An 11,768-nucleotide genomic window follows, 5' to 3' on the forward strand; every position below is an offset into this window, starting at 1 on the left:
CCATAACCATAACGATAACTCTAACCCTAACCTTAACCATGAGCATTACTCTAACCCTAACCTTGACCATAAACATAACTCTACTCCTAACTCTAACCCTAATTCTAACTCTACCATAATTGGACTCTAACCCTAACTATAAGCATAACTCTAACCCTAACCTTAACCATGAGCATAACTCTAACTCTAGATCTGACTCTAGCATAATTAGACTCTAACCCTAACCCTAATCTTAATTTTAATCCTGACTCAAACCCTAACCCTAACTCTGACCTTAACCTTGATTCAAACCCTAACCCTAACTCTAACCCTAGCCTTACTATAACCCTAACCCTAATCATAACCATAACCCTAACTCTAACCCTAACATTAACCATGACCATAACTCTAACCCTAACCTTAACCATAAACATAACTCTAATTTGAACCTTAACCATAACTCTAACAATAACCATAACCATAACTCTATCCCTAACCTTAACCATAGCTCAAACCCTAACCTTAATGCTAACCCTAACCCTAATTCTATCCCTAAGGATAACATAAAATGTAATGGTAACTTTGTCCCTAACCATATATCTACCTATGACTATAACATTTTACATTACAATATCCCAAAAATAAAATATATTTTTTAATCTAAATTAAACTCCTTATATTAAATTTTTAAAAATATTTGACTTAAACCCTAACCCTAACCCTAACCCTATCCCCACTATAACCCTAACCATAACCAAAATGATAACTCTAACCCTAACCTTAACCATGAGCATTACTCTAACCCTAACCCTAACCATAAATATAACTCTACCCCTAACTCTAACCCTAATTCTAACTCTACCATAATTGGACTCTAACCATATCCCTAACCCTAACTATAAGCATAACTCTAACCCTAGCCTTAACCATGAGCATAACTCTAACTCTAGATTTGACTCTACCATAATTGGACTCTAACCCTAACCCTAACCTTAATTTTGATCCTAACTCAAACCCTAACCCTAACCTTAAATCTAACCTTAACCTTGATTCAAACCCTAACCCTAACCCTAACCCCAGTCTTACTCTAACCCTAACCCTAATCATAACCATAACCATAACTCTAACCCTAACCTTAACCATGACCATAACTCTAACCCTAACCTTAACCATAAACATAACTCTAATCGGAACCTTAACCATAACCATAACTCTATCCTTGACCTTAACCATAGCTCAAACCCTAACCCTAATGCTAACCCTAACCCTAATTCTATCCCTAAGGTTAACATTAACTATAATGGTAACTTTGTTCCTAACCATATATCTACGTATGACTATAACATTTTACATTACAATATCCCAAAAAAATATTTTTTTAAATCTAAATTAAACTCTTTATATTAAAATTTAAAAAATATGACTCAAACCCTAACCCTAAACCTATCCCCACTATAACCCTAACCATAACCATAATGATAACTCTAACCCTAACCTTAACCATAAACATAACTCTACCCCTAACTCTAACCCTAATTCTAACTCTACCATGATTGGACTCTAACGCTAACCCTAACCCTAACCCTAACTATAAGCATAACTCTAACCCTAACCTTAACCACGAGCATAACTCTAACCCTAGATCTAACTCTACCATAATCAGAGTCTAACCCTAACCCTAACCTTAATTTTAATGTTGACTCAAACCATAACCCTAACTCTAACCTTAACCTTGACTCAAACCTTAACCCTAACCTTAGCCTTACTATAACCCTAACACCAACCATAATCATAACCATAACCATAACTCTAACACTAACCTTAACTATGACCATAACTCTAACCCTAACCTTAACCATAAACATAACTCTAATTTGAACCTTAACCATAACTCTAACAATAACCATAACCATAACTCTATCCCTAACCTTAACCATAGCTCAAACCCTAACCCTAATTCTATCCCTAAGGTTAACATTAACTATAATGGTAACTTTGTTCCTAACCATATATCTATGTATGACTATAACATTTTACATTACAATATCCCAAAAATAAAATATATATTTTTAATCTAAATTAAACTCTTTATATTAATTTTTTTTTTAAAAATTGAAGCATAATTTTATAGTAACTTCATACAACTCTAATTAAAAATTAATTAACAATTTTATAGTAACCTTATCAAAATAATAAAATAAAAAGTAAATATTTTTCCCATTGCGCCGCGACTGCCACTAGCTTATATAAACCTTTATATATATTACGCTGAGAGTAATCATTCTCGAGGCGCCTATTTTTATTTTCATAAATCCCAACTTCGATTAAAATAACTTTGGGATTAAATAAAAATAGGCGCCTCGAGAACGATTACTCTCGGCGTAATATATATAGAGGTATATATAAGCTAGTTCTATCAATGCTTGCATCTGCACCACACAAATTCGAGGTAACCATATCTAGTCCATAAAAATATAACACGATAATAATTTAACTATACAATTTTAAAACTTGAGAACACGCTATACAGCCACGAAAATGCACTTCTTTACATTGCTTTTTCTAACTTCCCAAAAAAAATTCTAAGTCCTCTCCTTCTTAAGAAAGTGCATTTTCGTGGCTGTATAGACGTTGCCACTTTGGGAGACCACATCAACATCTATTTCCAGGTCCATGTATTAGCCAATATGTCCTCATTATCTACGTGGGGACCACAGCCAAATAAAGAAGCGCCACGTAAGCTTTTCCTAATCTGCAATAAGATCAGAAACATTATCCGATCGAAGCCCTTTAACAGAAAATTGAATTAAAAAAATATATTTTATACCCCAACGCTTTCAGGTTGGATCATCATGATCATAAATTCCTGTAAATTGACAGACCCATTTCCGTCAGAATCAACGCCATCAATCATCCTCTGGCACTCATCCAAGCTGTATTTCTCACCAACATTTGTGAAAAATCTTTGCAATTCATCTGCAGAAATGGATCCATTCCCGTCCAAATCGAAAAGATCAAAGGCCTTTTCCATGTCGCGCAAACCCTCGTCGAGATCGATGTCTTTTGTGTTCAAATCAACAAATTCGGAAAAATCAAGAAGGCCGTCGCCATTAAGATCCCCTGCCTTCACCATTAGCCGAAGTTCTTCTTCTGTAGATTTTCCCCCAAAATAACTCATAACCTCGCCGACCTCAGACCACGAGATCTTTCCGTCGCCATTGATGTCAAATGTTTTGAAGACGATTTCAAGCTCTTTCTTCGACGGCAATAATGACTCCGCATTCGAAACTGAGATGTTTGGAACTCTTTTCTCCGCACTGGAAGAATTATTTCGCTTAGGTTTTGTACGATTGAACAACTTTTTTGTGAACCGATGAAACCCCATCATTGAACCGCTTTCTGATATCTTCACCTGTTTTAATGTCTCTTATATAGATTTTTAGCTCTGAAAAGCACGCCCACTGATTTGGGAAGAGAAACTTCTGGAATTTCCTCCACAATGCAAATTGTTGTAAACGGCGCCCACGACATAATGAAATTAAATCCACGCATATCGTTATCTGCGTGACTGCGCAGATAGTGATGAATGCTCGAAGACAACAATTTTCAACGTAGTATCCGTCCATTTATCTCCAATTAGACGTAATTAGGAAATAAAAAACAAGACCTCTGGTAGAGCTGGAGTCCCTGTCTTATGAGAGGTTGGGATTAACCAAAATAAACAGAGATGTTATGGCGATAAAATGGCTGGAGTGCACTATATTGTTTGCGAGAGAGAGCAAAAAGCATTTGTGTAAAGGTGAAACTGTAGAATTGATGGCAGAAAATCACTGAGATGTTAAGCATTCTATTTAGTGCAAAGTATGTTGTATAATAATAAAATTAGTGTGTTATAAGCCCTGCATAAGAAGTACACAATTTTTAGATATTATATTTGACACTACTGATCAAATTTCTCTCCTAGAAGGTTAAGCAAAATTTGAAGTTGTTTATATATTGACTTTTAATAGCAAATTGATAAATTTGATTGACAACTATAATTATAGTTTGCTTTAGATTAACAAAATTTATGTGTTATAAGTCATCAACATTTTTAGTTCTAAATATACAAGATAGGAAAAAATATTTCAATATTAAATCTACAATTAGAAAAGGCTTGATGACGAAATTTATATTTTTTCTTTAAAAAATCTCTGATCTCGTCCTTTTCTTTAGCTATGGAGTTTTCAAAACTCAGTGATTTGATTTACCAAGTCCAAATTTGCAATCTATGACTTAGATTAAGTCATTTGAGCATTATTGTCTTACCCGTCACAAAATATATATTTCTAAATTTTGAAATAAATATGTAAGTTAAGGTATAGGCCCTATGATAGTAAATGAAATTAGGCATTTCATTTGTCCCGACATTTTATCTAAATACTACAACATTATTGTAATGTAAACATCAGTTGAAAGTAATACTTTCCACAACACAATTTATATTGGGTCATTTCTGCTTAACAGAATCCAGGTTATCATCATTTGTAGAAACAAGTAGCCTGGAGAACCTGATCGGCAATGGCTACCTTGTCAAAATAAAGTAGTTGCAAATACATTCTTCAAGTTATAGAGTCGTGATTAGTTTCATTCTAGGCGACAAAGCTTCTAGACAAGTGCAGAGATTTGGAGCATTAAACCTCTATTTAAATTGCTACTGGAAATGTTATCCTTTGTTATACTACACCCTAGGATTCACAACATTTTGTTAAATTTCATTCATAATAGTCAGCGTTGTCGAAGCAAGGAATCTTTGTTCACTTGACATGGTTGTGGAATGTTTATTATCTTTCTTTGTGTAACATTTCAATTTTGTACATGTGTGCTCCTTTGGTAACTATTAAATCTATGCCCAATTGAACATATTTATAATGTTAAGAGTTAATTGGATCTAAGTAGCGAAGGAAAAAAGTCCTAATTTATCCATTACTATATTTTATTCATGGATGAACAAAGATCTCAGTGTAAATCTCAAATGCAAGTGGAGAAAAGACAAACCCTTAATGCGAAACATTTGATTTATTCACTAAACAAAACCCAAATAATTTTGCACCTATATTTCTACCAAGGTCCTTGAAATTATATATGCAATACAGATCTACATGATAGTCACCAGCATTGAATGACAAAAGAATGACAAAACTTCAGATCTAGAATAAATCTTCATACTTGCCATTTGAAAAAAATACCAGGATATCTTACTTTGGACTCCATTTCTTTGAATCCCTCTACACACCACTTTAGTCTCTACAAATGTAAGAAATTATTTTTTTCTCATTCAAATGCACTCTCCACCTCCTTTTCTAGAATATCTCTTATGCTTATTAAATGCTCTCTATTAGTAGGCTTTATATATTTATTTCTTTTGTTGGTGTCTTGTGTCTGACAAAAAGTTAATTCATCTATATCCTCTCTAGTTTTTTATTCCTATTTAAAACTCCTTTATGACAGGTGTCTACATATTCAGACTTATAATAAATTCATTTCTATCTATCCCATTTTTAAAGCTTTTTTCTAATTTAGAAAATAGAATTTACCCCCAGGAAATTGAGTAGCTGCCAATCAAAAAATTAGAATTTCTCTCTGATAATTATTTTTTAAAATACTTTACCTAAGAACTTTAGCTTTACAATTATATTTTGCTCATGCAAATTAATGAGGGGGCCAATGAAAACATTAGTTTGTTGCCTTATATAAGGCAGGGACTAATAATCTTTTGTTTTAATACGTCTAATAGTCAAGTGATTCATCTATTATGATCAAGTCTCAAGATAAGCAGAATAAATGCACTTTAGTCTTCAACTCTTATTATGTTCTATTAAAAACAAGAAGTCAAAGCTTCTAGTTCATGTTGTGGTGTATTTTGACTTGAAGCTTGTACTATTAAGATAAAGTTACTTGTTAAGATTGATGGCTTTGAGAATTTGAAAAGTTGGAGAAAGGCTCTGTTAGGGTTTCATGCGATCTTTGAGTTTTCTTGTGTATGGCTCTATGTCCGAGCTTTCCTTCAATTTTTTCTACTTGTCAAATCGCATTTAGTGCGGGAGCTTTTAGGCTAGCTTATAATGGCCCCAGCCAATGGTGACCTAGTTGTTGATATGGGTGTTCACACTACTACTTTAGAAAGCCATGGTGCCTCCATTGAACAAACATCCTCGCAAATTTGTCCCTAAAGGCTTTTCATGAGGTAATCCTGATATAATCCTTCCTTTGCAAGAATTTTATGTTGCTTGTGATTGGTTAGAAAAGCATACCTTAATAGGGTATTTTGTGGGTAGGACTCCTCCTGAAGCTATGCTCCGAGAATGGGTTAACAAGTGTTGGACTCCTCATGGAGTCCACCTTGACATTGTGTAAAACCTCACCAAGGGTTTTTTCTTATTTCGCTTTGCCAACCCGTCGCAGGCAAACACAATTTTTAGCAATGGTCCTTGGTCTGTGCGTTCCTCCTTGCTTGTTTTTCAAAAGTGGTCAAGAGACTTCACTGTCTCTGATGACAAAAAGCTTAAGGTTCCTGTGTGGGTCGAGTTCCTAGGTTTACCCTTGCTATGTTGGCCTTTTATTGAGTTCATTGCCAATACTCTTGGCAAAGTTATCACAAAGGAACATGAGGATTTTTTCAACAATTGCCCTCAAAAATGCATTTGCATTGAGGTTGATCTTTCCAAGGATCTTAAGGATTCTGTGGAAATACAGATTGAGGCTCAAACCTTCTCTCAGAAGGTGCTTTATTTGAACCTACCTAACACCTGCTATAGATGTTAGTATGTGGAACACCAGATTACGGATTGCCCTTTGGTCGTGCCTAGGGTTGAACCCCCGCCTAAAAAGGTTCCTGCTAAGCCAGCAAAAGGGAAAAAGGAAGAATGGACTACTATTGGGTGCAAGGGCAAGGCTTCCTTGGCTCCTAAACAGTCATATGTGGCGATCATTTCAGTTCCTCCTATTTCAATAGGAGCACAAGCCCCAGCCAGTTTAGGGGCGCAAGCAGCTTTTTCAGAACCAAACCATGGTGTTTTACAAGGGATTAAGGCAGCTGCCAGGGCTAATGCCTTGGTTGTGATTCATACCCCTCCTGCTACTTCTTCGATAGTGACTCAGAATGTGCGGTGCTCTCGCAGTCCTCCTAGATGTGCTGAGAAAGCATAGGAGAAATGTTGGACCATGTGTGTGTGTGTGTGTGTGTGTGTGTGAGAGAGAGAGAGAGAGAGAGAGAGAGAGAGAGAGAGAGAGAGAGAGAGAGAGATTATTGTAATTAAAGTCAAAGCACGTGATCTCGTAATTGACATCTTTCTTTATTAGAAAGTCTAACTACTAATTATGTAATATGGCTTTTTCAACTCAAGCTATGTCATTCATTTTGACATGATAATTGAAAAGTTGATTTATTTTTTGTACATATTTAAATTCAAATATATTTATCTAATAATGAACTTATTGTGAAAATAGTTTTTTGCAAATAATTTGATTAAAGTTGTTTTAACATTATCAATATCCTAATATTTTATTAAAATATATTTTTGATTTAAAACTTGATTTCATGTTATTCTTTAAAAAAGAATAAAATGAAAAAATTTAGATCATTGAAATTTATATATTTTTGTATCTCGTTATTCTATTTACGCTAGAGAATTTCTAATTGTAATTCTATTTTACTTTAAAAAAACTATCAATTGTGATGTGAATATCAGGATTTAACTGTGTGATTTTTGAGTCAAACTCGATGACCCATGTTTCATGAGTAGTGATTCAACATGAATCCATCTCTCATGAGAATAAATGGAACACTTAGCACTCATTGGATCTTCACCCCTGTGAGCATCACCTAGATCCAATGAGTGCTAAGTGTTCCATTTATTCTCATGAGAGATGGATTCATGTTGAATCACTACTCATGAAACATGGGTCATCGAGTTTGACTCAAAAATCACACAGTTAAATCCTGATATTCACATCACAATTTGACTAGCTGTGGAAATCATCTCCTACTTATCAAAACTATCAATTGTTAAACTAATTATAATAAAAATTGGAAAACACATGTAAGTTTTCATTTTTAATCAATAATTTGGTAACACAATAATAATTTAACAATATATTTTGAATATCATGAGAATTTCTGGAGTTTGATTGTGTTGTAATTTTTAAGCATCAACGTTTCGGATCACACACAGTGATCCATCATCAGGATGAGGAGTGCAAGAGAATAGAGAAAAAATGTAAAGTGGCAGATTGGAGGGAGCAAAGAGATTCTGCCACTTTGCTCCCTCCAATCTGCCACTTTACATTTTTTCTCTATTCTCTTGCACTCCTCATCCTGATGATGGATCACTGTGTGTGATCCGAAACGTTGATGCTTAAAAATTACAACACAATCAAACTCCAGAAATTCTCATGATATTACTAATGGATTGTGGAAATCAAATGACATTAATATATTTTGAAATTTGAGAACAGCACGCCGGCAGAACACATCGACATTTATTTACATGTCCACGTATTGGTCAAACATGGAGACCACATCCAAAAATACAGAAGCGCCACGTAAGCTTTTCCTAATCTGCAATATAATCAGAGACACTATCCGATCGCAGCCCTTCAACAGGAAAACAAAACAAAAAACATAATTTTTATTACCCAACGCTTTCAGGTTGGATCATCATAGTTATGAATTCCTGGAAATTGATAGATCCATTTCCGTCACAATCAACGCCATTAATCATCTTCTGACACTCATCCAAGCTATAGTTCTCCCCAAGATTTCTGAAAAATCTTTGCAATTCATCTGCAGAAATGGATCCGTTCCCGTCCAAATCGAAAAGATCAAAGGCCTTTTCCATGTCGCGCAAACCCTCGTCAAGATCGATGCCTTTTGTGTTCAAATCAACAAATTCGGAAAAATCAAGAAGGCCGTCGCCATTAAGATCCCCTGCCTTCACCATTAGCCGAAGTTCTTCTTCTGTACATTTTCCCCCAAAATAACTCATAACCTCGCCGACCTCAGACCACGAGATCTTTCCGTCGCCATTGATGTCAAATGTTTTGAAGACGATTTCAAGCTCTTTCTTTGACGGCAATAATGTCTCCGCATTCGAAACTGAGATCTTTGGAACTCTTTTCTCCGCACTGGAAGAACTATTTCGCTTAGGTTTTGTGCGATTGAACAACTTTTTTGTGAACCGATGAAACCCCATCATTGAACTGCTTTCTGATATCTTCACCTGTTTTAATGGCCCAACAAGATTTGTGCTTTCATGTCTTTTATAAAATATTTGAGCTCTGAGAAGCCCGCCCACTGATTTGGGAAGACAAACTGGGGATTTCCTGAAAATCTCCTCCACAATGCAAATATTCGTAAACGGCGCCCACGAAATCATGAAAATCCACGCATATCTTTATCTGCGTGACTGCGCAGATAGTGATAAATGCTTGAGGACAATTTTCAACGTAATATCCGTCCATTTATCTCGAATTAGACGTATATTGGGCAAATTAGGAAATAAAAAATAAACTTTTGTTTTATTATGTCTAATAGTCAAGAGATCCATGAATGAGGATCAAGTCTCAAGATAAGGTTGACGCATTGGATAAATTTGGAGGAGTAAATGCACTTTTGTCTTCAGCTCTTATTTGAAGAGATTTAGTTCCTTCCATTAAAAACAAGAGCTTTGGGTCCACACTTGTTCAAAGTCTAAGAGTAGATTCATGTGAAGACTCGTTAGAAACATATGCATAGTTTCGCCGACGGGTCTTTTATTAATTAATTATAAATTTGTATGTGAATGTTAAAAAATACAAACAAATTGGTTCTACGTGCATTTTGGCCCCTTCATAGCCAAAACCATTTGTGGGAACTTTGTTCCTAAAAATTGAATTCTTGAAGGAAAAGTTGTCAATTGGTTGGAAAAGTTGTATCCTTCCTACCAGGGAATTTTTATCTCACCCCACTTTTAACTCTTGGTTTGATATTTATTAGTTGTTATCTTCACTTTTAACTATTATTTTTCTTTTTTATTTATTTAAAAAAATAATTACTTGTGATATCCACATTAGCTCATGTTATGATCTCTAGTTATTTAACTTCTTATTTTTAAAATTGTTTTAAATTTTAGTTTTTAAATAGTTTAATTTTTTTATTTTTTTAAATCTTAGTTTAGTTTTTTTTAAATAATGTTTTTTAGTTTCTATAATTTAGCCGATAGGCTATATGTGGGAACTTTGTTCCCGCAAAATTACATTTTTTGCTGGAAAATTGTCAGCCTTTGACCAAAAAATCGACTATATGTGGGAACAAAAAAATTACATTTTTGGCTGGAAAATTGTCAGCCTTTGACCAAAAAATTGTTAACATTTGTTGTTAATTATTTTCTGACTAGTTTTATCTCACTTGAACTTTAACTCTCTTTTTTTTTCTTATTTATTTAATTTAACTAGCAGTTGATGCTTTTGTGCATGCAACACTAAGCCGATAGGAGATTACGTAGAAAATAGATAAATAATATTACATACCAAAAAAATCTTAAATTAAAATTACTATAAGTTATATCTAATAAGAAATATATAATTAAAATAAACTAAAATAATTAAATTTAATTATACATACTAAAAAAATTCTACTTAAATATTAAAATACATGAAATAAGGACCAAGAAAGAATAGAAAATGAGATGAAATAGGAATGTCGGTAAAAGATCTAAAACAAAGAGTAATAAAATTTATATAAATTATATACATTTAAAAATACTAAAATCAATAAAATTATATATTTCAAATCAATTAAAATATTTATTTTTACTAAATGATCTTGAATTTTTACTAAAATCTAAAAAGAATGAAAGGAAAATATAGGAATATACATAAAATAAAAAATAAAAAGAGAGTAATTGGTATTGTAGATTGTTTAATCAAAATTTGAGATCAATGGTATTATATTTGTTTAAAGTATAAAAACTTCATGTTACAACAAATATTATACTTATTTTTAAAGAGAATTGTAATTAAAATTTTCACTATAATTATAAGTTTAATTCTAATATTAAGATTAATTATTGTTGTTATGGCTATTATTAGCTTAAAATAGTATACATGACCCACTATGAATTAAGACGTAGGTTTAAAGCACAATAATATTATATGACAAAAAATAGATAAAATTCAAATGTCAAGTTTAAGATAAGAAAAAATAATCTTGAAATTAGAAAAAATAACACTAAAAAAATACTCTGATTTAATAGATATTGTGAAAGGTAGTGTGGACATTAAAGATTAAAGATAGCATATAATATAAGACAATTCTAAATTTTTAATTTAAAAAAAGTTAGACACTTTATATAATTACTAAAAGGTGTAGAACAAAATATAATAAAAAATAAAAAATAAAAAAAATGATAAAAATTAAATATAATTTAAAAAATTATCTATTTACATATTTTTAAAAAATTACACATTTATATACCTTTTGAAAATTACACATTTACATACTTTTGAAAAAATAAAATTGTAAGTTAATTATAAGAAATAAAAAATTATAAATATAAATTCTACTTAAAAAATATTATTTTATTTATCAAATAAGTCATTATATATAATTAAAAATACCTATTTCATTTTTGACTTAAACTTGAAAAACAACTAAATTTAAATTGTAAAATAAACTGATTATTTTTTAATAATGACATCACTTAGAGTCATAAAGAAAGAACATCTATGAAGAATATGTGACAAATTGAAAGAACATCTATGAAGAATAT

General features: G+C 32.6%; 2 pseudogenes; both read right to left on the reverse strand.

The window, feature by feature from the left end:
- Positions 1 to 2,617: 2,617 nt before the first annotated feature.
- On the reverse strand, positions 2,618 to 3,384 carry LOC149531089 (putative calcium-binding protein CML23 pseudogene; annotated as a pseudogene).
- Positions 3,385 to 8,429: 5,045 nt separating this feature from the next.
- LOC149531090 (putative calcium-binding protein CML25 pseudogene) lies at positions 8,430 to 9,451 on the reverse strand (annotated as a pseudogene).
- Between the last annotated feature and the right edge of the window lie 2,317 nt (positions 9,452 to 11,768).

Source organism: Cupressus sempervirens, chromosome 11 (assembly GCF_028749045.1).
Source record: "Cupressus sempervirens isolate cs-2001-9-10 chromosome 11, ASM2874904v1, whole genome shotgun sequence".
Taxonomy (NCBI): domain Eukaryota; kingdom Viridiplantae; phylum Streptophyta; class Pinopsida; order Cupressales; family Cupressaceae; genus Cupressus; species Cupressus sempervirens.